Source organism: Phyllostomus hastatus, unplaced genomic scaffold (genome assembly GCF_019186645.2).
Source record: "Phyllostomus hastatus isolate PE091 unplaced genomic scaffold, TTU_PhHast_1.1 phas_scaffold_193, whole genome shotgun sequence".
Classification (NCBI taxonomy): Eukaryota; Metazoa; Chordata; class Mammalia; order Chiroptera; family Phyllostomidae; genus Phyllostomus; species Phyllostomus hastatus.
Window position 1 is genome coordinate 2,340,215 of NW_025334015.1, and position 27,676 is coordinate 2,367,890.

The following is a 27,676-nucleotide window of genomic DNA, read 5'->3' on the forward strand; positions in this document are numbered from 1 at the left end:
AAGATACCTTCCTCTTCGTCTGGCTTCTCTGATGTTTAACAGATACTCAATAAAAGTTCATGTAATACATATTTTAATAATGTTTACTGCTTTTTCTAATTATAATAGTAACACATTTGCTACCAAAATTCTAGAAAACAAAATCTAAAGATGACAACTAAAATTATTCATAATAATAAATGAATGTCACCATTTGTATATTTAATGTATTTTCCTCCAATCATACATGTGGGTATTTCTATATTAATATATTTATGTAACTTTATAATTGCAATATTTGGACCATAATGCATAATGCAAAATTTTGTATTCTACCCTGTTGGTTTAACATCATATCAGGAAAATTTTAGCTATTTAAATACTTTCAAAAATATTTTAAAAGATTATATAATATTCTATACTATATGTTATTTAACTATTTCCCCAATATTGGACATTAGCATATATAAAGTTTGTAGTAGACATATTTTTACATTTCTATCTGACTACTTAGTACAGATCAGGAGTAGGATTATTGCAGGGGTGTCAAACTCATTTTCACTGTGGGCCACATCAGTCTCACAGTTGCCTTCAAAGGGCCAAATGTACTTTTAGGACTGTATAAACGTAAACTACTCCTTTGTAGTTAAGTGAGAGCTTGGTTGCTGCTGCCAGGCAGAAACAAGGTACTGGGCTGGATGAAACAAGGTGGAGGGCCAGATTTGGCCTGCAGGCCTTGTATTTGCCACCTGTGGATTGTTGGATCAAAGTGTTTTCATTTCTTTTATGTTTTGCTAAATTGCTTTCTAGAAAGATTTTGCTAATTTACATTTCAGCTGTTCAAGAAAATTCTTGTTTCTCTGCAGTCTTGCTGGCCTGGAGTTTTGTTTTATTTATTTTAGCATATACTACTTAATTATCAGTGCTATTTATTTTATATTTCTTTTAATTCCAGTAAGATTGATTGAACAAAAATTCATTAACAATTTGTTCTCTTCCTTTCATCGATTACCTCTTTGTGACTTTTCCCATTTTCTTTACTGTGTCTCTACAGTTTTTCTTACTGATTTATAAGATGCACACAAATAGATGTATACACACATATACACACATATATAATCAATCCCCTTTGTCAACTATTAAATATGTGTTTTCTAAATTGTTTACAATTTTTTAGTTTACATAAATTTTGTATTCTATAAATACAGAGGTATTTATATTTTCTTTTTGATATTATCAGATATTTTTATATTTTGAAGTATCTTTCACTCAAAATAAAATATTTGCATATATTATCTTCAAGTTATTTTATGTGATCAATCTTTCTATGCAATTTACCTGAAATTTATTTTGGTGCATTTTGTGAAATAAAGATAAAACTTGAGGGTATTTTTTTCTGTTCAGTTGACAATATGCCTAGCATCCATCTGTATTTTTAAAATTTTTTTAATCCTCACCCCAGATATGTTTTTTGGTTTTGGGGAGAGAGGAAGAGAGAGAGAGTGAGAGATCAATGTGAAAGAGAAACAGTGATCGGTTGACTCCTGCATGCACCTGACCAAGGAATCAAACCTGCAATCATTTAGGTTTACGGGACAATGCTTCAACCAGCTGAGCAGCCACCTGGCCAGGGCCATCTGTATTTGAAATGTGATAAAGTATATATAGTCAATGGGTTTCTAGGCCACCTATTCCATTCATATGTTTGTATTTAAATTCTTTTAGTAAATGAAACTGTGAATTTCTCTGTTTCCTCTTCTCCAAGACTAAAAACTTCTGCTATCAGAATGAGAGACAAAAATATCCTATTATTAAGGACTGGAGCAAGGTGTGTTGCTGATTTGGGATATAAAAAACATCTGATAAAATTAGCTGGGTCTTGACTTTCCAATCAAGATGGCAGCCCAGGTAAACACAGTACTAGAATCCTCCACAACCACATCAATATTACAATGAAACTACGTAACAATCATCATTCAGAACCACCTGAAATGTAGCTGAACCAAAGTCTTGCAACTAAGAATATAAAGAAGGTAGAAGGGGTATAGACTCTAGTCCCACACCCATATGTGGCAGATAAAAGTCATGAGAGATATCTCTGCTGCAGAGGTTTTCACTAAAGAGTGAGGGGTCCCAGCCACATACCAGGTCCCTTAGCCCAGGGTTCCAGTGCTGGGAAGAGAAGCCCCCATAACTTCTGGCTGTAAAAACCAGCAGGGATTGTGGCTGAGTGAGACAGAGGGCTTCTGAAGTCACAGGGAGTTCCTCTTAAAAGGCCCACACATGGACTTGCTCAGACTCACTCACTCTGAACTCTAGCACTGGGCAGCAGCTCAAAAGGCACAAGGGACATAGAGGAGGAGCTGAATTGTCTGGAATCAGGGCAAGAGCTGAAGGGACAGCTTTCTCCCAGACAAGAGTGCAGGCAGAGGTCATTATTCATTTTTGGAGTCCTCCCTCCACAGAGTTAGCAGGCAGGTGCCATATCTGAAACTCCATCAACCTGGCTCACACTGTTTGCCCCACCCTGGTGATTCCCTGAAGCCCCACCCCACCCAACTTGACAGCCTATCTGAGCTGTTTCCAGTGCCTTTTCCACAAAAATTGTTTCTCTTGACTCCTGCTTTGGACTTTCCTAAAATCTCACAAACAAGCAGCATCTGACCTTACTGTGCCCTGTACCTCACAATAAGTTCATCACCACCAAACCAATATTACATGAAATGTTAAAGGGTCTTCTTTAAGAAGAACAAAAAAAGATAAAAAATATGAGAAATAAAATGGCAATTAATGCATATATATCAACAATTATTTTAAATGTAAATGGTTTAAATGCTCCAACCAAAAGACATTCAGAGACTTAATGGATAACAAAACAAGATACTTACATATGCTGTCTGCAAAGGCTTCAGATTGAAAGACACATACAGACTGAAAGCAAAGGGGTGAAAAATATTTTATGAAAATGGAAACAAATAACTAAAGGAGCTAGGATAGCAGTACTTATACTAGGCAAAATAGACTTTAAAAAATGCTATAACAAGAGACAAAAAAAGACCCAGCAACCATGCTTCTGCATGTTTATGCAAAAAAACCCTTCAAAACACCAAATCAAAAAGACATATACATTCCTATGATTAATTACAGCATTTTATATAGGAAGCAACCCAAGTGTTCATCAATAGAGGAAGGATAAAGAAATGGTACATATATACAATGGAACATCATTCAGCCATAAAGAATGAATTCTTGCCATCTGCAACAATGTGGATGGACCAAAGGGTATTAATATAAATGAAAAAGTCAAAGAAAGACAGATGCCATAAGGTTTCACTTATGTGTAAGACATAAAAAACAAATGAACAAGCAGAACAGAAATAGCCTCATAGGTACACAGAACATTTTGAAGATTGCCAGAGGGGAGGGGTTTTGAGAGGATGAGTAAAAATGGTAAAGGAATTTGGAACTACAAATTGGTAGTTACATAATAGTCACGGGGATGTAAAGTACAGCATGGGGAATATAGTCAATAATCTTGAAACAATTATATGTGGTGTCAGATGGGTACCAGATTTATGGGTGCAATCACTCATAAGTCATGATATCTAATCACAAGGTTGTACACCTGTAGCTAATACAATATTGTATGTCAAAGGTTAATTTAAAAATTAAAAATAAATATGTTTAAAAACTAACTGGGTCTCAGATTTGGCTTTAATGGCTAAAAAGAAAACATTAAATTCAGAGGTGTTGAAATTAGGGCACACAATTTCACTTTATGGCAATTGTGGAAGGCAGAGGTCAAAAGGGTTAATCGAACAAAAATCTTTAGGAGAAATTCATATTCCCGATATAGAAAGAACCCTTACAAATTAATGATTGAAGAGATCAAACCAAGCTTGAGTTCATCCTAAAAGAACCAGATGAAGATGGAAGCTAAAGTATCTCAGATAAGAAGATAGAATATGGGGGTGTGAACAAGAGGGATGCTGGGCTCAACTACTGGGACAACACATAAGCAATGCATGGACAGAGTGGGTCAAGGCCAATAAGCACAAAATTCATTTGGGCATCTGGTTTACAGATCTTAACTATAGATTATATATCCCCAAACAAATAAGTAATGAATTTATTATAGAGAACTGGCTTGGATCACCTAAATTTCCCTTTTTTATTATTGGTACAAAGATAGATTTTGACTGAGATAAACATAAGGGGATACTGCCTCAATTCACCTTCTCCCTGTACATTGCAGAAGCAATTCAAGTGGAAGGATGAAAACTGAAGTAGCTCATTTACCAGAAGTGTGGTAGTACTGGAAATTATGGCTTTCCACTTGGACAAAACAGATTAATTTACTGATGCAGGGTTGTCAAAAGAAAGAACAGTCCCCTTTCCAAAGTATAAGGACAAAAAGGCTGTTGCATAATAATAGAAAAAACTTGTCAGCTTTCAACTGCAGTTTTGATGGACAATTTGCATGGCATGCAATTAACTAGTCCCACAATGCTGCCACATTGAATGGTCCATACAGGGCATTTCTTGGATTGTGTCGAAAGAGTAATGTTCAGTGGCTCAGGTCTGTAGGTAAGTAAGCTAATCAAAGCTAGTGTCCTCTTATGATAATAACTAGCTGTGTAATCTTGAGAAAGTTTCCTAACCTCTCTGAGCCTCAGTGCCATCACTTGTAAGATGGGCATAATTGTATTCACTTCATGAAGTTGTACCATTAAATAAGAAATACATATGAACTGTACAGGGAGAGGCACAAGTAGATTTACATTTGTGAATCCACAAAACACAGTTTATTCTGCATGACTGTATATTAATTACTGTATTAATTTCCATGTAAACTGTAAACCTATTTGGGCCCCACCCTGTATATATGAATCAGATATGGAAGTAGCATCCAAATACGTATTAGAGAATACAAGCTTTATGACTTGAGCGAACACCAGCTCTATTACCTGTTTGCTCTGATACAGCCTTCCATCTCTCCTCTATCAAATGGGCATCTGAAAGCAGAGATATTTACTCCATAGAGCTGTTACAAAGATTAATTGAAATGATATCCTGAAATCCCCAGGTCAAAAGTCACTAAGAAACTGAAAACATAAAATAATGGAAATTTATTTCCATTTGGAAATATTCTAAACATAAATTTGATTTTCTGAGTTTATTTTCCCATCCCTAATAGAAAATACATGTTGCAATAAAATAAATTCCTGTGACAATGCTGGAGGCATGCAGTGCGTAATCACAGACAAGGCAACACCTCTAAAACAGCAGGGATGACATTTTCAAGGGCCTACTGAGTTCATTCAGAGGGCACAGGGATGTCTTTTCTCTAGACTGTGACAGCAAGCATTCTCTCTCAAGTACTTTCTTGGATATCCTACAGGTAATTTCAGAGCCAGCAGCCAGAAAACCTCCCTGCCCATGCTAAGATACCCAAGGAGAGGTTAGGTGTCCTAATTTCTAAGAATGTACATCTCTACCCCCTCATGCTTTAATTTAAAATGTATTCATCCAACCATCAAACATTTATTTTTGTGCATAGACTAGAGTCTCAGTATATAGCAGTGAACAAAGCAAATTATGTTCCTGACTCATGTAGCTTACATTCTAGTGAGAGAGTAAAACACTAACCTGGTAACCAAATGGACAAATTACATAATTACAAATCAGGATTGTTGAACCACAGTTAAGAAGAAAAAAAGATCACATGGATCTACAGGAGAGATATCCCTGAGGAAGTGACACTTTAGCTCACATGAAGCATGCTATATAAGAAGCAACATTACCTTGAGTTAAAAAATATCATGAATGTGGCTCAAAGAAAGCTGTCCACAAGTTGAAGAAATTACTCATATTGCCCACCAGAAGTCATGTAACTATTGGAGAGCACCGTGCTTGACAATGCAAGAATCCTGACTTTATAAACTTACCAGCTCTTCTTTTAAGGAATAAAGGGGAAAGTAAATGCCAGTCTAGTTCTTCACCATGAGGAAGGAGAGGCAACATGGGCAACCATAGATGGGGTGCAGATTGGAGAATGGCCAGGATAAAGCTATGTCAATATAAATGATAGAAGCCTTGGTGGATGTGGAAGTATGAAGACTATAGATTATAAGGTAGATGGGATGGTCCTTACAACTTGGACAGGTTCAGCCTCTGGGGAAAAAAGGAAATCCTATACAGTCTGCAGGAAACCTATAAAAATCCTATATAGTCTGCAGAAAGTTAATATGTTTCTCACTAACTCTCTTATTTCTACCAATTTAATTCCAGTGCATTCCTCAAAAGTCAATTCAAGACACAGAGATCTAAGATGGCAGCTGAGTAGGTGGAAGTTACACTCACCTTCTTCCAGGACCAAACTGGAATTACAAGTAAAATATAGAACAATGAACCTGAATAACCAACTAAAGACTAGCTGAACAGAAGTCTTACAACCAAGGATTTACAGTAGATGCCACATCTAGAATGGTAGAAAAACCAAAGATGCAAAAAGGACTTGCCCCACACCCACATATAGTGGCTGAGAAACTGGAGGAATATCTCAGTACAAAGGTTCTCCCTTAGAAGCGAGTAGTCCACATAACATCTGGCTTTGAAAATCAGAGAGAATTCTGCCTGCTGGAAACACAGATGCACTTTTAAAGAAGGAATAGTGAAAAAAAAAATCTCATTCACAGACACTCATCCTGGGCTCCAGCAAAGGAGAATGGCTTGAGCAGATTAGAGCCATGTGAGGGGAAACCTGGTTGTGTGGCTTTGGAGAAAGAACTAAAGGAACAGCTGGTAGGGTCTCTGTGCTGAGTCCTTCTCCCACACCACAGATGCCATCTTTTGTGTGTCAAACGTTCACCTTCAGATGGCATCAGTTTATGGGAAAGCAATTGCCCCACATTTCCCACCCCACTTTGCCCCATCCTGTAGAGCTCATGCCCTATGGAGGAGTCAGCTACTGGGCCCAGGCTATAGAGGTTTGGTGGATTCTCTAAGGTGTCAAAGATTGAGCTTTGTGGCTCTGAGGTGCATTCCTCGCATCTTCGCAACAGCTCCTCAAAAGGCACTACTAATCCCACCCTCCGGACTCTCAGCAAACCAGTCCCACTCAAGCTTGCACTCTCCAGGAGGACTGGGTGGATCCAGGACAGACTGAGCTGTGTGGCTCTAGGATGGGGTCATTTTTCCTCACATGCCCAAACAGTGCAGAGCCCTTCCTTCACACAACCAAGTCTTAGTCTCTTTAGGCCTAATAAATTCTGCTGGTCTTCCCTTGGTGATTCCCTGAGACTCAGCCTTTCTCCAAGCACGTGGCAGGTGGCAGTTGACTTTACTGTACCCCTGGACTTTTCCTGAGTGGCTTCAGATCCAGCAATGATACCAAGTTTGAACTTGTATCAATCTGGTAAACACCACATACTTCTACCTGGTGACTCACTGAAAGCAGCAAACAGGTGGAGGTATATGAAGATGGATCTCAGATACCTTGGGCCTTTTGCTGATCTGCCCTTGGTGCACAGCTTGGCCATTCCCATGCACACCCAAGCCTAGAAGACCACTAACTGTGCATTCCTTTGTAGTTCCAAATAGGTTGCTCAGGGCCAGACAAAGGCAGCATTTGTCATTGACTTGCACCAAAGTCCCTCCCAAAATGTTCCATAACCAGCACACCCTGTGGTGGACTTCAGAGAAAATCAGAGCAGGACCCAATTGGCTCTACAACCAGCACATTTAAAAGAAGATCTTGGCTGTCACGAGACCCTGCTGAGGTGAATTCCACTTCCTGTGGCCAGTACCCACACAGTACCTTGTGCACTATGGTCAGGTCAATCCCCAAAGTCAGTCAGCCTAGGAATTGACTTCATTCATGGATGGGCCAACCACAATCAAGAATCAAGTGCAAAAGAAGGGTACACATAACTCACACAAGGGACATTCCTGGAGTACCCAGCTCAAGTGATCAAGGAGACTCCGCCACTGAGTCCCACAGGACACCTACTACATAAGGCTAACCTACCAAGATCCACATAATACACAGAAGCAAACACAGAGAAGCAACCAAAATGGGGAGACAAACAAATATGCCTCAAATTAAAGAATAAGAAAAATCTCCTGAAAAAGAATCTCCTAAATAAAATGGAGACAAGAAATCTACCAGTTATAGAGTCAAAACAATTATTATACCAATATAGATCATTTTCAAGTGCACATGGAACATTTTCCAGGACAGACCACATGTTAGGAAACAAAGCAAGTCTCCATAAATATAAGAAGACTGAAATCATATTAAGCATCTTCTCTGATCGCAATGATATAAAACTAGAAAGCTACTGAATGAAAAAAACCTGAATAACACACAAACATATGGAGGCTAAATAACATAGTACTAAACAATGAATGAAGTGAAAGAAAAAAATCAAAAGATACTTTGAGACAAATAAAAATAACAACACAGCAATCCAAAATCTGTGGGACACAGCAAAATAAGTCCTAAGAGAGAAAATCATAGCATTACAAGCCTATTTCAAGAAAGAATTAAAAAACTCAAATAAACAATCTAAACTTACATGTAAAAGAACTAGAAGAAGAACAAAAAACAAAGCACAAAGTGAGCAGAAGCATGGAAATAATAAATTCAGAGCAGAAAGAAATGAAATATAGTGTTAAAAAAACAATACAATAAATCAACAAAACCAAGAGGTAGTTCTTGAAAATACAAAGAACTTTGATAAACCTTTAACCAGGTTTATCAAGAAAAAAGAAAGAGGATACAAATAAATAATTTCATAAGTAAAAGAGTAGAATTAACAAATGACACTAAAGAAACACAAAGAATTATCAGAAAATATTACAACTATATGCTAACAAATAGGACAATCTGGAAGAAATGCATAAATTCGTAGAAAACATAAAATCTCCCAAACTGAGTGAAGAAGAAACAGAAAATCGGAACAGACAAATTACAACTAATAAAACCAAAGCAGTAATTGAAAACTTCCAACAATCTTAAGTCTTGGACAAGATGGATTCACAGGTGATTTTTAGCAAATATTCAAATAAACTAACCTTCTGAAACTATTCCAAAAAATTTTAGAGGAAAGAAGACTCTTAAGCTTACTTTATGAGTCCAACATTATCCTAACTCCAAAACTAGAAAAAGACAGTATGATGGAAAACATCATAGGCCAATACCCCTGATGAACATAGATGCAGAAATTCTCAACAAAATTTTAGCACACCAAATCCAGCAATAAATTAAAAAGATCATATACCATGATCAAGTGGGATTTATTCTGTGGAGGCAAGCTTGGCACATGACAAACCCACAGCCAACATCATCCTAAATGGGGAAACAACTTAAAGCATTAAGAGTGGGAACAAACATGGATGTTCATATCCACCACTCATACTGAACATAGTGCTGGAATTCCTTGCCTCAGCAGTCACATTAAAACTAACTAAATAAGAGGCATTCAAATTGAAAAGGAGAAAGTAAAACTGTCATTATATTGCAGATGACATGATACTATATAGAGAGAATCCTAAAGATTTTGCTAAAAATTTATTAGAACTGATCGATAAATTCAGCAAAGTAGCAGGATAAAAATAAATGTAGAGAAATTGTTTGCATTTTTATATACCAATAATGAACTATCAGAAAGAGAAACTAATAAAAAATCTTATTTATAATTGCATCATAAAAACTAAAACACCTAGAAATAAATTTAACCAAGAAGGCAAACAAACTGTACTTAAAAAATTATAAGGCACTGAAGAAAGAAGTATAAAAACATACAAATAAAGGGAAGCATAAACTGTGTTCATAGATAGGCAGAATTTACATGATAAAAATGTCCATACTACCCAAAGCAATCTATAGGTTCAATGCAAACCTATCAAAATACTAATTGCATATTTCACAGAACTGAAACTAATAATCCAAAAATTTATATGGAACCATATAAGCTCCCACATAGCCACGGTAATTTTGGAAAGAAGAACAAACTTAGAGGTATCACACCACCTGATATCAAACTATACTACAAGGCAATAGTTTTCAAAGCAGTGTGATACTTGCATAAAAACAGACACATAGATCAATGGAACAGAATATAAAGCCCAGAAATAAACCCACACCTACACAGTCAATTAATATTTGAGAGAGAAAACAATGATATGTGATAAAGATAGCTTATTTAATAAATGGTATTAGAAAAATTGGACAGATACAAGCAAAAAATGAAATTAAACTACCTTATTACACCATATACAAGATAAATTCAAAGTGGATTAAAGACCTAATTGTAAGATCCAAAAACATAAAATTACTAGAAGACAATATAGGCAGTACAATTATATGCTGTCTTTCTAAAGTCAATAAGCAGCAATATTTCTCTTAGTAATATTATTTGTTATATCTTCCCAGTCAAGGAAAACAAAGGAAAACATAAACAAATGAAACTACATCAAACTAAAATTTTTGCACAGGAAAGGAAACTATCAACAAAATAAAAGACAATGCACTGAATGGAAGAATATGTTTGCCAATGTTATATCTGATAAGGACTTAATATCCAAAATTTATAAAGAACTCCTGCTACTCAATACTAAACAAACAAACAATTCAATTAAAAATGGGCAAAGGACCTGAATAGATACTTTTCAAAGAGGATATACAAATGGACAATAGACATGTCAAAAGACGCTCAACATGACCCAACATCAGAGAAATGTATCACTAAACCCCAACATATATCACCTCACACCTGTGAGAATGACTATCATCAATAAATGAGCAAACAAGTATTAGCAAGGATGTGGAGAAAAGAGAACCCTCATGCACTGTTGGTGGGAATGTAGACTGGTGCAGCCACTGTGGAAAGCAGTATGGACAGAACTCAGAAAATTAAAAAATGTTACTGCCTTATGACCCAGCAATTCCACTTCTGGGACTTTATTCACAGAAACCTCAGACACTAATTCTAAAGAACATAAGCACCCCTGTGTTCACTGCAGTGTTATTTACAATCACCAAGATATGGAAGCAGCCCAAGTGTCCATCAGAGTGGATAAAACAACTAAGGGACATTTACACAATGGAATACTACTTGGCCATAAAAAAGAAGATATTTTTCCCTTTGAGACAGCATGGATAGACCTGGAGAACATTACACTATGTGAAATAAGCCAGTCAGATAAAGACAAATACCATATAATTTCACAGTGGAACCTAATGAACAAACTGAAATAACGGCAAAACAGAGACAGATTCGTACATAGAAAGCAGATGACAGCTAGCAGTGGGGGAGGTTAGGGAGTGGAGGAATTGAGCAAAAAGGAAAAAGGACTCATGGACATGGACAACAGTATGGTAATTGTGGGACAGAGGGGGTGGAGAGGAGTATAAGGGAGATAAATGATAATGGAAAAAATACAATAAAAATAAACAAAAATGCCCCAACTCTCTCATTTCTAGTTAGGGTTAAAGAGCATCTTTCTAATTAGTTCTAATAAACTTTAATAAGAAACATAGGAACATAAAGCTTGCCTTTCTGAAGCCCATCAAATCTGGTGTCACCACCTCTAAAAATGCTGAAATAAAAGACCAGACTCGACAGCTTCCCCCAAGCCCCCAAGAGTTATCTCATAGTGTCCAGAAGCAGCCAGGCCCAGGGACAGGAATGACTGACTGAGCCTCAGTGCATGAAGTATCTATCACATCCCTGGACTTGTGCCCCAGCACAAAGAGCTTGGTTTTCTCTGGGTACGCAGTGTGGTATGCCCTCTTGTAGACTTCGTTACACCCTGTGAACTCCTAAGTTGGTGTATTCTTTGTTTCTTACTCTCACTTCAAAATACTCAGCCAGCACAGCATAAAAGCCCTACCAACTTTCATTTTAAATGTTTCCCCTCTCTTGAGAGTCTTAGATGAGCTCTCTGGTAGGCAGGTGCTATCCTTTCAAATTAGATGTTTTCATATATATTGTCTACCTGTTACAGAACAAGGGCCAAGGGGGGTACCATATACTATTACCTAAAGGATACCCCACTAGGTTTGTTATGCCTGCTGCCAAAGGAAAGATGTCTCTCAATGCCAGAGATTTGTGAAAAGGAAAGGAAATGTTTATTTAAAGCTATACAGGCTTAAAGTAGTAACCTAATGTCTTCATTAAAATATCAAAGTCCTTTAGGATACCCACAGATGCACACAGTGCTTCCTTCTCCCTCTGCCCTAAACTGGGGTGCCGTATCTCAGGAAAAGAAGTAGATGTCTGTGATTCAGGCTGCCAGCACCATCAGCTGTGTCGCCTTTCAGGATCTCCAGCTAATCCAAAGCCATGTGGTGCCTTTTCCTGGCCTACTGACAAGAGTTCTTTCACCCTTCTTCCAGGCAAAGTCTCTACTGCTTCCTAGGCCATGTAGCCAAAGGGAACACTCCAAAGCCGTGTGGTCCTCTTCTACCAAAGCTGTGGGGGTCCCCACTCTGGCAAAACTGCATGGTACTCTCTCACATGGCTACAGGGATCCCCACTCTGGCAAAGCCGAGTGGTTCTCCTCCCAATGGCTGCTGTGTCTGGGTTTAAATCTCCGCACCAATCTTCCTCTGTATCCCCATTTCCGACTCCTCCTACAATCAGTTACACCTGCCAGCATTCCTGTATTATTCCAAGTTTACTGGGCTGCCATCATGAGTCTGGGCAGGTGTGTCCCCATGTCATGGAGCCAATCTTCTCCAAACTCTCACGCAGGCACTGTAACCCGGGGGACCTGCCCTGTCGTTACATCTTGAGTGGAAGTCCCTTCCATCCCCCTGGTTTACAGCATGGCCACAGCTATTTAACATACCTATGCAACTAGTTAAACGTTATACATATGTTAAATAACCATGCCAGAGATTAGCTGCAAAGCTGTGTCTATACAAAACAGCCCTGCATGTTCCTGCTCCATGTGTCTCTTACCCCCAACTCACACCTGTGGGGAGGTAGGGGGAGGACATCCTTTATATCTTTCTAATATTTCCTGGACACCCTGAGTTCTGGACCCCTCTTGGCTGCACCCAATATCATATCTGTATGCAGCAACGTACACAATACACAGCCTTCCCACAAAGCAATGCAATCATTTTTTCCCCAAGACACTTCCTATTAGGCCGCCGGTTTGGAATTAGTTTGATCACTTTGACTTTCTAGTCTTGCTTAGTACCTTCTCTTGCCTGCTCAGCCCCACAAACCAAAAACGCCAGTTGTAGTTCCTTGAAATCAGCTCAATAACAGAGAAAGTATGTAGATGGCCAGTTCTCTCTCACAGCAAAAAGAGGCAGCATGAATCACAGAGAGTAATAGTAAGGAGCAGTGGAAGCCCAGTAAGCCCCTTAGTCTATTATCCATCAGCCTAAAATCATGACCCCTAACTTATTTAGCTACCTCACTCTTTAGTAGAGATGTCCTTAATCTCATGCTGAAGATTTCAGAATACTTTCCTGTTGTTCTCCTTGTCTTTAAACCAGGAAATCTGGTTTATTCTCTCTCTGTTGAGTAATTAATCTACTTAAACATTTCCCCTTACACAACCATCTTTTCTACCTTTCATTTTTTTACTTCTTTACACTCTATCAGCTCTACTGGCTCATTCAGCAACCTTTATTTTCTCCTCTGCCTTCCTGTCTGGTTGCTTATGTTTTGGGCAGACAATAGAGGTGATGTAGGCTATTATTCACGAGCAGCTTCCAGGACAATGTGAGAAGTGCCTCATTTCCTGACTCCTCTTAGCACAAGAATTGCTGATAAAATTCTGAACTGACAAGAGAAATTCTTCTGAGTAAAATATCAGGGAGCTACTCACTCTGTAAGTAGGTTTCTAGAGAAAGGACCTAGGGAGTGGTAGTAGTTAAAATATTTTTTTTAAATCTAAATTTTAAAAACTATGTCTCACACAAAGAAAAATATTGACCTCAGTTAAGGCTGTCAATTTTTCACCATCCATAATGTCTTGGAAAGGCAACACAAATTCAAAAATAGCACTGCAATATCATGATAGCCAATAGTTGAATAGATTCATCTCTAGTCCTAATAAACTTGGGGCCTTTTACATGCAGCCAAGTGGACTTTTGTCTTCCCTCTCCTCACCTTGACTTGATTCAGCAGCTGATGAGCAATGACATGGCAGAGAGTGAGCAGTTGGAAGGAGAAAGCTGAGATCACCTATTGGCTGCTTAATAACTTCCTAATTACACAGGATTCGCCAGTCAGATAAATGTGTAAACCCAGTGAAATGCCTGGAACTGTGGTTCTTAGAGGAGCTTTATCCAGAGATTCTCACTCAAGTAGTAAAACCTCCTAATCTTTGCAAACACAGGCAAAGAAAAACTTCTCATGCTCATCTTCTCAGGGCCATCCATCTATTCCACAGCTGAGTCTTCAACTCCTATCTACTTTATCATTCATATTCCGTTTGCCATCCCAGGTCTCTCTTCAGAACACCAGATCAATGGTTTCAAAGCCCCACTAGACTTCTGGTGCTAATAATGAACAACCATCTCCCCTATCACACAAGCAGAAACCTGGAAGTCGCCCCAGCTTTCTCCCTCTCAGTTACTCTCCACTTCCAGTAGCCTACTCCAAAATGTCTCCCAAATACCTCACATATCTAGGTCTCTTTCTCACGGCACCTGTTATGGTTTAAATCGTATTCTCAGTTTCTCTTGCTTAAAAGATAGAAAGATCTAAAGTCTGTTTCTGGGGATAGTGTCCTCCAATCCTCATGTAAGTCAGTCAGAGAAAGTCAAGTAGCATATGTTTTCACTTATATGTGTAATCTAATTAACAAAGTAAACTAACAAATGAAATAGAAACAGTCTCATAGATACAGAAAACAGACTGACAGCTGTCAGAGGGGTTAGGGTAGTAAAACTGGGTGAAAAAGATGAAGGGATTAAGCAGTACAAATTAGTAGTTAGAGAATAATCATGGGATGTAAGTTATAGCATGGGGAATACAGTTCAGTAATATCGAGGTAACTATGGATTGGCCAGGTGGATACTTGAAAGAGCAGGGGACCATTCTGTAAAGCGCATAACTTTTTAACCACTTTGCTGTATGTATGAAACTAATACAGAATAATATGGAACATAAACTATAATTCAAATATTTTAAAATATTTTTTAAATAAAAACATGTATTCCATAATATGACATACAATCTCTTTGCAATCTGATTCCTATCCTTTTCCAGAGATTCTCACTGGACACCAGTCATACGGAAGTATCTGAATGCCCTGGTTGTGTCCTGTTTTCTCACAATTCTTTCCTCTGTACACACCATTCCTGCTATTTATAATGTCCTTTCTTCATCATTTTGTCTACCTAGCTCAGGCATAATTTTGCCAATGTCTCTGGGCATTTAAGTGCTTCCTTCCTTTTGCATAACAGAACACCTTGTACTTGCTTTTACTATTTGCCAAAAATGTATCAAATGCCTGGCACATTAATTTTTACATATCTGTCTCACCCACTAGATATGAGTTCTCTGAGTAAAAACACTATGCCACAATTAGATTTTACTATGGCCAATACTCAGCACAGTGCCTAACTCAGGCTTAGGTGACTGACTAAAAACACATGAGTGAATATGTTGGGCATGTATAGACCCAGGATTAAAGTAAGTGATTCACTCCCTTCCCACACATGCAAAAACTGTCCTTCTAGTTTTCCTCCAAGACACTCAAAAATAGTAGTATATTAGTAAGAACAGGACTCTTTGAGTTAGAATTCCCAGATTCTAGTCCAGCTCTGTCATCAGGAATGTGTGACATCTGAAGCAAGCCTCCAAAAAGCAGCTAACACATGTTCAACATTGCTAATATGGTAAACTCCAAGCTAATGATGTTACATGAAACATTATTTTCTCACCACCAACTAAGGAGATAGATACTACCATTATGCACATTTTACAGATGAAAAATTTTTTTTCTTCATTTTTATTGTCAACACTAACAGATTTCTCTCTTTTTGCCCACTTCAACCAACTTTACCCCCTTTTCCTTTGGCCATTACCACACTATTTTCTGTGTCCATGGGTCATGCATATATATTCTTTGGCTAATCCCTTTACCTTCTTTCATCCAGTCCCCCCTGCCCTTCCCTCAGATAGCTGTCAGTATGTTTCATGTATCTATGCCTCTGCCTTTATGTTGTTTGTCAGTTTATTGTGTTCATTAGATTTCACATATAAGTGAGATCATATGGTATTGTCTTTCACTGGCCTATTTCACTTAGCATAATGCTCTCCATTTCCATTCATGCTGTCTCAATAGGCTGGGTTTCCTTCTTTTTATGGTTGTGTAGTATTCCATTGTATAAATGTACCACAGCTTTTTTATCCACTCATCTACTGATGTTCACTTGGGCTACTTCCAGTGCCTATTGTACATAACGCTGGTATAAACATAGGGGTGCCTATATTATTTCAAATTGGTGTTTCTGGATTATAGGATATACTCACAAAAGTGGGATGGCTGAGTCATAAGGCAGTTCCATTCCTTTGAGGTAACTCCATACTGTTTCCTACAGTGGTTGCATCAGCCTGCATTCCCACCAACAGTGCACAGGGGTTCCTTTTTCTCTGCATCCTCACTAATGCTTGTTTGTTAATTTACTGATGATAGCCTTTCTGACAGGTGTGAGGTGATATCTGGTGGTTTTAATTTGCATCTCTCTGATGATTAATGACATTGAGCATATTTTCATATGTCTATTGGCCTTCAGTATGTCCTCTTTGGAGAAGGGTCTATTCAAGCCTTTGATAATTTTTAATTGGATTCTTTTGTCTTCTTGGTGTTTAGTTTTATAAGTGATTTATAAATATTGGAAATTAACCTCTTACCAGATGTATCACTGGCAAATATGTTTTCCTATTCAGTGGGATGCCTTTTCATTTTACTGATGGTTTCTTACATTGTGCATGAGTTTTTTAGTTTGATGTAGTCCCTTTTGTTTGTTTTCCTTCTTTTCCCTTGCCCTAAGAGACATGTCAGCAAAAAATGTTGCTATGAGAAATGTCTGAGATTTTATTGCCTATCTTTTCTTCTAGGATTTTTGTGGTTTCATGACTTAACATTTAAGTCTTTTGTCCATTTAGAGTTTATACTTGTGTATGCTGTAATTTGGTGGTCTAGTTTCAGTTTTGTTTTGCATTTACCATCCTATTTTTCCAAACCACTTATCGAAGAGACTGTTTATACTGCATTGTATGCTCATGCCTCCTTTGTCAAATACCAACTGACTACAGAATTGAACGATGTTCTGTTTCCTTGACCTGCATTTCCATTTTTGTGCCAGTACCAGGCTGTTTTGGTTAAAATGAATGGCCCTTACATTATAGTTTGAAGTCAAATACTGCTATCCCTCCAAATTTGTTCTTCTTTCTCAAAATTGCTGAGGTCTTTTTCAGGGTCTTTTTTTTTTTGGTTCCATATCAGTTTTTGGAATGCCATTGGTAATATAATAGAAATTGATATAAATTTATAGATTGTTTTAGGTAGTATGGATATTTTAATGATATCAATCCTTCCAATCCATGAACATGCTACATGCTTCTACTCATTTGTATCTTCCTCAGTTTCTTTCTTCAGTGTACTATAGTTTTCTTTTTAAATATACTTTATTGATTATACTATGACAGTTATCCCAATTTTCTCCTTTGCCCCCCTCCACCTCATACCCACATTCCCTCCAGCAATCCCCCTGCTTAGTTCATGTCCATGGATCATGCATATCAGTTCTTTGGCTACTACATTTCCTATACTGTTCTTATCATCCCCTTGCCTATACTGTACCTTAAGAAGTACCTGCCAAAAGTGCTTCTTAAACACTGCACCTTTTCTCCCATTTTCCCCCTTCCCTCTCCCAATTGATAATCCTCCAAATGATCTCCATATCTATGACTCTGTTTCTGTTCTTCTTGTTTGCTTAGTTTGTTATTTGGATTCAATTATTGATAGTTATGAATTTATTGCCTTTTTACTGTTCATCATTTTGATCTTCTTCTTTTTCATATCCCTTTAGCATTTCATATAGTGATGGCTTGGTGATGATGAATTCCTTTAACTTCACCTTATCTGGGAAGCACTTTATCTGCCCTTCCCTTCCAAATGATAGCTTTGCTGGTCAGAGTAATCTAGATTGTAAATCCTTGCTTTACATCACTTTGAATACTTCTTGCCAGTCCCTTCTAGCCTGCAAAGTTTCTTTTGAGATATCAGCTGACAGTCTTATGGGAACTCATTTGTAAGTAACTCTCTGCTTTTCTCTTGTTGCTTTTAAAACTCTCTCTTTAAGTTCTTGGGGATTTCTGGCAAAGATGGAGGCATAGATAGATATACTGTGCCTCCTTGAACAACCAAAAGAAGGACAACAACCAATTTAAAAACAAAACACAACCAGAACTGACAGAAAATCTAACTGTATGGAAGTCTGATGACCAAGGAAGAAATGTTTATCCAGACTGGTAGGAGGGGTGGCCGAGACTGGCAGCAGGGTGGAGAGGATTCACATCATGGCAGCAGTTGGAAGACTCAGTGAGGTGGCAGCTGGCAGAGCAGGAGGTCCCACATTCATGTGTGGGTAAACCAAGAGGAACAACTGGGACACTAGACAGATTGCATAAACCAGGGCTTCAGACCAGGGAAATAGAGCCTCAAAATTGTTGACTGAAAAAAACCATGGGGGTGGAAGCAGCAGGAGAAACTCCCAGTCTCACAGGACAGTTCACTGAAGAGATGCTCAGCTCCTAAAACATACACAAACCTACTCACCCAGGAATCAGCACCAGAAGGTCCTGATTTGCTTGTGGGTGGGTAGGAGAAGAAGTATATGAAAGGTGGCAGAGAGTTAGGCAAGCAGCATTGTTCCCTCTCAGACCCCTCCCCACAATGTGGTGATGTGGGTTGCCCCCCCACCGTGAGTATATAAGGCTCCACCCCTTACTACTACATATCAGGCTCCACCAAGATAAAAAAAAATGTATGGTCCAAATAAAAGAACAGATCAAAGCTCCAGAAAAAATACAACTAAGCAATGAAGAGAGAGCCAGCCTATCAGGTGCACAGTTCAAAACACTGGTAATCAGGATGCCTACAGAAATGGTTGAGTATGATTGCAAAATGGAGGAAAAACTGAAGGCTAGGAAAAATGAATGAAAGGAAAATGCACAGGAAACCAACAGTGAAGGGAAGGAAACCGAGACTCAAATCAATGATGTGGAGCAGAAGGAAGAAGTAAACATTCAACCAAAACAGAATGAAGAAACAAGAATTCGAAAACATGAGGAGAGGCTTAGAAACCTCTAGGACAACTTTAAATGTTCCAACATCCAAATTATAGGGGCACCAGAAGGAGAAGAGGAAGAGCAAGAGATTGAAAACTTATCTGAAAAAATAATGAAGGAGAACTTCCCTAATCTGGAAAAGGAAATAGACTTCTAGGAAGTCCAGGAAGCTCAGAGTCCTAAAGAATTTGGACCCAAGGAAGCACACATCAAGGCACATCATAATTACATTAGCCAAGAGTAAAGAAGAGCAGAGAATCTTAAAAGCAGCAAGAGGAAAGGAGACAATTACCTACAAAGGAGTTCCCATAAGACTGTCGGCTAATTTCTCAAAAGAAACCTTGCAGACAAGAAGCAACTGGAAAGAAGTATTCAAAGTCATGAAAGGAAAGGACATACATCCAAGATTACTCTATCCAGCAAAAGCTATTATTTAGAATGAGAGGGTAGATAAAGTGCTTCTCAGATAAGGTCAAGTTAAAGGAGTTCATTATCACCAAGCCCTTATTATATGAAATGTTTAAGGGACTTATCTAAAAAAAAGATAAAAAATATGAACAGTAAAATGACAACAAACTCACAACTATCAACAACCATACCTGAAAACAAAAACAAGTTAAGGAAACACTGGAAGAAGGAGCGAATCACAGAAATGGAGATCACATGGAGAGTTATCAATGGGGAAGGAGGGAAATGGGGGAAAAGGTAAAGGGAATAAGTAGCAAAAATGGCAGGTACAAAATAGACAGGGGAAGGTTAAGAATAGTATAGGAAATGTAGAATCCAAAGAAGTTATATGTACAACCCATGAACATGAATTAAGGGGGGTAGGAATGTGGGTGGGAGGGGGTGTGCAGGATGGAGGAGAATAAAGGGGGGAAATGGGACAACTTAATAGCACAATCAATACAATATAGTAAAAAAAAGATTTTCTCTTTATCTTTAACCTTTGGCATTTTTATTAATTATGATGTGTCTTGGTATGGTCCTCTTTGGGTCCATCTTGTTTGGCTCTGTACTTCCTGGACTTGTGTGTCTATTTCCTTCACCAATTTAAGGAAGTTTCTTTAATTATTTTTTTCAAACAAGTTTTCAATTCCTTATTTTTCCTCTTCTTATTCTGGCACCCCTATGATTCAGATGTTTGTATGTTAAAAGATGCCCCAGATGTTCCTAACACTATCCTCTTTTGTTGTTCATTTGTTTGATTTTTTTTCTTCCTGTTGTTCTTATTGAATGTTTTTTCCTTCCTTGTATTTCAAATCATTGATTTGATATTCGAGTTCATCCTCTCAACTGTTAGTTCCCAGTAAATTTTTCTTTATATCACTTAATGCAACCTTCATTTCAGCCTGGGTCTTTTTTATGCCACTGAAATATGCATTGATTTCCTACAGCATCCTGACAACCAGTGTTTTGAACTGCACATCTGATAGGTTGCTTATTCCCATTTCATTTAGTTATATTTCTGGAGTTCTTTCATTTGGGCCATACTTCTTTGTCTCCTCATTTGAAAGTCTCCCTGTGTTTATTTCTGTGTGTTAGTTTTAGCAGCTTTGACTTCCAGTCTTACCACATCTGTTAAGTTGTATGGGGGAAAGTGTTAGGTAATCGCCAGAGGAGAGTAATCCATGTCACCACTCTGTTGCTCTGTGCAGGGGAGGGATCACAGGGTAGACAATGCTGCTGTCTGGCCTTTGGAATTCTTCCCAGGAGGAAGCTGTCTCTCCACTCACACCTCTCATATTCCCCATATGCCACTGGTGCCCTTCCAGCTGTTGTGCTGGTGCTGAATCTCAAAGGCAGTGGGTCTGCATGAGTTCCAAATCTGTTGCAGGCCCTTTAAGAGGATGCAGTTTCTTCTGCTGCCCCAACCTGTACTGGTTTTTACAGCCAGAAACTATGGGGCTTATCTTCTTGATGTTAGAACCCTGGGCTGAATGGTCTGGACTGGGACTGGGATCCCTTGTTCCCAAGGTATCTCTTCCATTTTTTTTATCCACTACATGTGGATGTGGGACAGCCTGTTCCCATCTCTGTGTGCCTCTCTGTGCCACTCGCTGTCTCCATGCCTCTCCATGCCTCTCTGTACCTTTCCACATCTGTCATTCCTACCTGTGTGGATGGATGTGGCTTCTTTAAATCCTTGGCTGTCAGGCTTCCACACAGCTTGATTTTCTGACAATTCTGGGTGAAATTTGTTTTTCAGTCTAGTAGTATTTTTGCTATAGTTGTGCATGGAAGTGGAGCATGTTTACCTACACCTCCATCTTGACTGGAAGTCCAATGTACTATCATTTTCTAAGTACAGGGTTTTTACCTCTTTGGCTAAATTTGTTCATAGGTAGCTTATTTTTTGTTGCAATAATTAATGAAATTGTTTTCCTAGTTTCTCTTTCTGATAGTTCATTATTGGTGTATAGAAATGCCACTGATTCTGAATATTAATTTTGTATCCTGCTATTTTGCTGAATTCATTTACTAACTTTAATAGATATTTGGTGGAATCTTTAAGGTTTTCTATGTACAATATCATGTCATCTCCAAAAAAAATGACAGTTTTACTTCCTCCTTTCCAATTCAGATGCTTTTTGTTTCTTCTTCTTTTGTCATTGCTGTGGCTAGTACTTCCAGTTCTATGTTGAGTAAGAGTGGTAAAAGCAGATCCCTATCTTGTTCTTGATCTGAAGGGAAAAGCTTTTACTTTTTCTTGTCTGAGTATGATGCTATCTGAGGTCTGTCATATATAAACTTTATTATGGTGAATTATGTTTCCTCTACACCCACTTTGCTGAGAGGTTTTATTATAAATTAGTGCTGGATTTTATCAGATGATTTTTCTGCATCTATTGATATGATCATGTGATTTTTATCTTTCATTTTGTTTGTGGTGCATCACATTTACTGTTTTGTAGATATTCTACCAACATTGCGGCCCCCCGCCCCTGAAATAAATCTCATTTGATCATGGTGTATGATCTTTTTAAAGTATTGCTGGATCTGGTTAGCTAACATTTTGTTGAGGATTTTAGCATCTATGTTCATCAGGGATATTGGCCTGTGATTTTCTTTGTTGTGTCTTTATCTGGTTTTGAAATTGGGATACTAGCCTTGTAAAATGAGATTGTGAGTTTTTCCTCCTCTTTAATTTTTGAAATATTTTAGGAAAGATAAGCATTAGCTATTCTTGGAATGTTTGTTATAATTCAGCTGTGAAGTATCCAGTCCAGGACTTTTATTAGTTGGGAGTTTTTTGATTATTGCTTCAATTTCACTAGCTGTAATCTGTTTATTCACATTCTCTGATCCTTCTTAATTAATTTTTGGAAGACTGTATGTTTCTACGAATTTAATTATTTTTTCCAGATTGTCCAACTTACTGGCATACAGTTGTTCATAATATTATAATATTTTTTTATTTCTTTGGTATCTATTGTTATTTCTTTCTCATTTCCATTTCTATTTATTTAGGTCTTGTCTCTTTTTTTGTTGATGAATCTGTTTAAAGGTTTGTAAATCTTGTTTAGCTTTTCAAAGAACCAGATCTTTGTTTCATTGATCTTTGGATTAGTTTTTGGGGACTATTTCATTTGTTTTTGCTCTGATATTTATTATTTCCTTCCTTCTATTCACTTCGGGCTTTGTTTGTTGCTTTTTTTCCAGTTCCTTTAAGTGTAAAATTAGTTTATTTGAGTTTTTTCCTGTTTCCCGAGGTGAGCCTATAATGTTATCATATTTTCTCTCAGTACTGCTTTTGCTGTGTCCCATACATTTTGGGTTCTTGTGTCTTCATTTTCATTTTTTTCAAGGTAACTTTTCATTTCTTCCTTGATCTCATTGTTAACTCATTCATTGTTCAGTAACATGTTGTTTAGCCTCCAGGACTTTGTGCGATTTTCAGGGGTTTTTTTTTTTTCCTGCGATTGATTTTTCATTTCATACCATTAAGGTCAGAGAAATGTTTGATATGATTTCAATTTTCTTAAATTTATCAAGATTTTTTTATCCTAACATGCATTCTATCTTAGAAAATACTGCATGTACACTTGACAAGAATGTATATTCTGCTGCTTTCGGTTAAAATGTTCTGAAAACATCGAATCCATCTGATCTAGGGTGTCATTTAAGGCCATTCTTTCCTTGTTGATTTTCTGTCTGGAAGATCAATCCATTTATGTCAATAGGGTGTTAAAATCACCTACTATTAAATATCTACAGTGGCTATATCCTCTTATAATTGATCCCTTCATCATTATGCAGTGTCCTCTTTTGTCTCTTACTATAGCCTTTGTTTTAAAGGCATTTTGTCAGATATAAGGATTGCTACCTCAGCTTTTTTTTATTTCTATTTGCATAAAATACCTTTTTTATAGCTTTTAGTCTCTGTGTATCTTTCATTCTTAGGTGGATATCCTGTAGACATCATATGTATGGGTCTTGTTTTGTTTTCTTATCCATTCAGCTACTCTATGTCTTTTGATTGGAGCATTTGAACCATTTATTCTTAAAGTGATTATTGATAGATACATGCTTATTGCCATCTTATCATTTATCTCTTTCTTTTTATTGTTGTTCTTTTCTACTACTTCTTAAATAGGTCTTGTAACTTTCTTGAAATACTGGTTTGGTGATTACAAACCCCTTTAGGTCTTTCTTGTCTGGGAAGCTCTTTGCTACTCCTCCAATTTTAAATAATAACCTTGCTGGTAAGCTAGTCTTGGTTGTAGGTCTTTGCTTTTTTATCACTTTGAATATTTCATGCCAGTTCCTTCTGGCTTGAAATATATATATTGAGAGATCAGTTCATAGTTTTATGGGAGCTCCCTTGAAGGTAATTATTTGATTTTTTCTTGATGTTTTCAAGATTTCTCTTTGTCTTTGATCTTTGCCATTTTAATTTTGATAAGTCTTTTTGTGGGCCATTTTGTATACATTGTGTTTGGGATGTTCTGTGTTTTCTGGACTTGTGTGTCTTATTCCTTCACCAGGTTAGAAAAGTTATTACTTATTCAAAGGGTTGCCAATCCCTTGCTTTCTCTCTTCTCCTTATGGTACCCCTATGATGTGGATATTGTCACACTTCATGTAGTCCCAAAGTTCCCTTAAACTATCTTCATTCTTTTTTAAAAGATTTTATTTATTTACTTTTAGGGAAAGGTGAAGAGAGAGAGAGAAACATCAATGTGCAATAGATACATCAATGGCTTGCCTCTCACCTTTCCCCAATTGAGAACCTGGACCAAAACCCAATTCCCTGATTAGGAATTGAACAAGCAATCTTTCAGTTTTCAGTTTGGGAATTGAACCAGCACTCAACCTACTGAGCCACACCAACCAGGGCTATCCTCATTCTTTTAATTCCTGCTCTGATTGGATGTTTCTTTCTACCTTGTCCTCTGTTGATTCTATACTTTGCTTCATGCTACTGTTTATTCCTCCCATGTATTCTTGATGTCAGTTGTGGTATTCTTTATTTATAACTGGTTCTTTCATATGGTTGTGGTTTCTATGTCCTTTTTCATGCTGTTGTAGTTTACAGTAGATTTATTGAGCATCCTTATAATAATTATTTTGAACTCCATATCTCATAGATTGTTTGCCTCCATTTAATTTAGCTCTTTTTCTGGATATCCCTCCAGTTCTTTCATTTGGGGTCTATTTTTTGTTTCCCCATTTCGACTGTCTCTTTAGTATTTGTTTCTAGGTATTACATAGATCTGCTATGATTCCTAGTCTTCATGGGATGGTCATATGTAGTAGGTGTCTGTGGGACCCAGTGGTATAGTTATGACCTGGATCCTGGCTCATGGTGTCCACGGCAGTATGGATGAGATGAGACAAATTCACACAGACTACTGAGTCCTGTGGAGGAAAAGGGATGGCGTAGCTTCTCTCTCAAGAGGAGAAAAGCCTCACCCCTTGCCTTGACAAGCTTTTATTGCTTTTTGGGACACATTACATCATGGTCCTCATTTACTATGCACAGGTTGGCTTTAGGTGGTTACCTTTTACAGAAAACAAAGGAGAGGATGCTGTTAATCACATCACAGAAGAAGGATATTTGCAAATGAAAAGGGAAAAGTGGTTGAACTGGTTACACTCGTTCTAGGAAGGCTTAGCACAGATTTTAGGAAGTTACTGTAAGCATTTGCTCAATTCAGGGTGAGGGAGTTTTAGCAAAAGCAAATCTCAAAGCAGCCTAGGCACAATGCAGGCCTGATTCCCCATAGGAGAACCTATCCATGGGCATGGGTCCTGTGCATCAGACCTCGCTTTCCACTGGGAGCTGGACCCATGTCATGCCAAATAGTCTCCTATACAGTTAGCTCTATTTCCTAAGCTGGATGCTCTAGGAATGTCCCTTGTGTGGGTTATATGGGCCCTCCTGTTGTAATTGAGTTTATATTTCTATTGGCCTGTTGTTGTATGGGATAGACCCTCAGGCTGGCTGATTGTGAGTCTCAAGTGTAGTCTCAACATGGCTTCTTCTGCAAATCCTTGGTTATAAGACTCCTCTTCAGCTGGTCTTTAGTTGGTTATTAAGGGTAATTGTTCCTCAGTTTACTTTTATTTCCATTTTGGTCCTGGGATGAGGTAAGTGCAAGATCCGTCTATTCTGCCATCATCTTGAAAAACCTATACTGCAGCAAATGGGGCAAATCAGCTCCAGCACCCCTTCCCTTCCTCCCACCGGTGGCCCCAGGTAGGGATGTTACCAGCAGTGGGGGAAATCCTGGGGGTAGCCCACAGATGAAGAAGTTGAGTGACTGAAGCCCATGTTTGATGCTGCCTCCCTTCATCCGGGTTATTGAGAGACAAAATGATATATAGTATGTAATGAAGCTCTATAACTATTGAGAGCTATATAAACATATGACCACAATTATGGAAAGCAATAGATATGTCTAAGTATAATTGATGCTTAGACATATTGACTAAGCATCAAGAAGATTCAACTGAAGCACACCCCAATCAGAGGTGTATTTACAAAATCACTGGCAAAGGAATTCAAAGTCTCCAACCTCCTCTCATTCTGCAGAAGAAAACTAATGTCCAAATCTGCAGAAAGCCACATAGCTAATTTGTAGGTAGGTCAGGACTCCTGAGTAAATACTATAATTATTTTTAGCCCACCTTGTAGAAAAAGAATATGAAGGGGCTTTCTATATTCATAGCTAGACAGCCTCTTCACTCCCCACACGGCTAGCCCTACAGCCCAGGACCCAGGACCCTGCACGCTGTCTCCAATTCTGTGTGGCTGGTCACAAGCACAAAGTGACTGCCACAAGGAGATCAAGCCCAGTACAGCAGAAAGAATTTCCAAATCTGAAAGGTCAGTGAGAAGAAAGGTGCTACCTCCTAGGACATAGGAAATGGTCATTGACCAGTACTGGACAGTGTTTACCTGTTGCAGCAGCACTCAGACCCTTTGCATTACCTCTTCCTGTTCAAATGAGTTATCCAGTAAAATTCAGGTGCCCATAGCAAAGGAGGGAAATCTAGAACTTTTCAACATCCCCAATTTTCTGCAACTGACTCCTGTAGCAATTTAAAAACATTGTGAAGCTCTTACATATCTCTGCACTGAGTGACCAGCTGTACTACACAGTAACGAAAAATGCAAGAAACATTTTCTAATTGGAATTGACACAGTGGAGCCCTGGCTGGGTGGTTCAGCTGGTTGGAGCATCATCCCATACAGCAAAAGGATGTGGGGTCTATCCCTGGATCAGGCACATATGGAAGGCAACTAATCAATGCTTCTCCCTCACATCAATGTCTGTCTGTCTGTCTGTCTCTGCCTTCTCCTTCCTCTCTCTCAAAAAATAAAAAAAAAACATATCCTTAAGTGAAGATTAAAAAAATAGAAATTGACATATCTGACTATCAGATATGCATCAGGACCATTTATTCAAAACCCCAAATCATAAGTAGTAACTTCAAGGGTAAAATGTTCCAGTTTGAATTTAGATGATCATCTGAAAAAAAACAAACATTAAAGCTGTAGGAGATGATACTGTAAGACCCCAGATGTGCTTACCATAAAAGCAGGTGTCCTTTAAAGAGGCAGAATTATGATTCTGCAATATATCTGCTAATAGTTTTATACCATAAGTCTTGGAAAACTGAAGAATGGGAGGAGAATAAGACTGAAGCAGACATAGAAGAGTGATGGACAAATAGCTTCTCAGAAAAAAAGATTCTGGAAACACTTCCCCAAAACAAAGCCACAGACAAAAACCTGGAAGTAAATCAAGAAGAGCTCCTTGGTACTAAAGAGGTTGAAGATTACAGAGTCTGTTGTTAGTCTTAAGAACAAAGTGAGAAATGAAAAGTCCCTTTCTCAGTACAAAGAACCATGA

General features: G+C 38.0%; 1 pseudogene; it reads left to right on the plus strand.

The window, feature by feature from the left end:
* Window positions 1–1,875: 1,875 nt before the first annotated feature.
* LOC123832511 lies at window positions 1,876–27,676 on the plus strand (annotated as a pseudogene).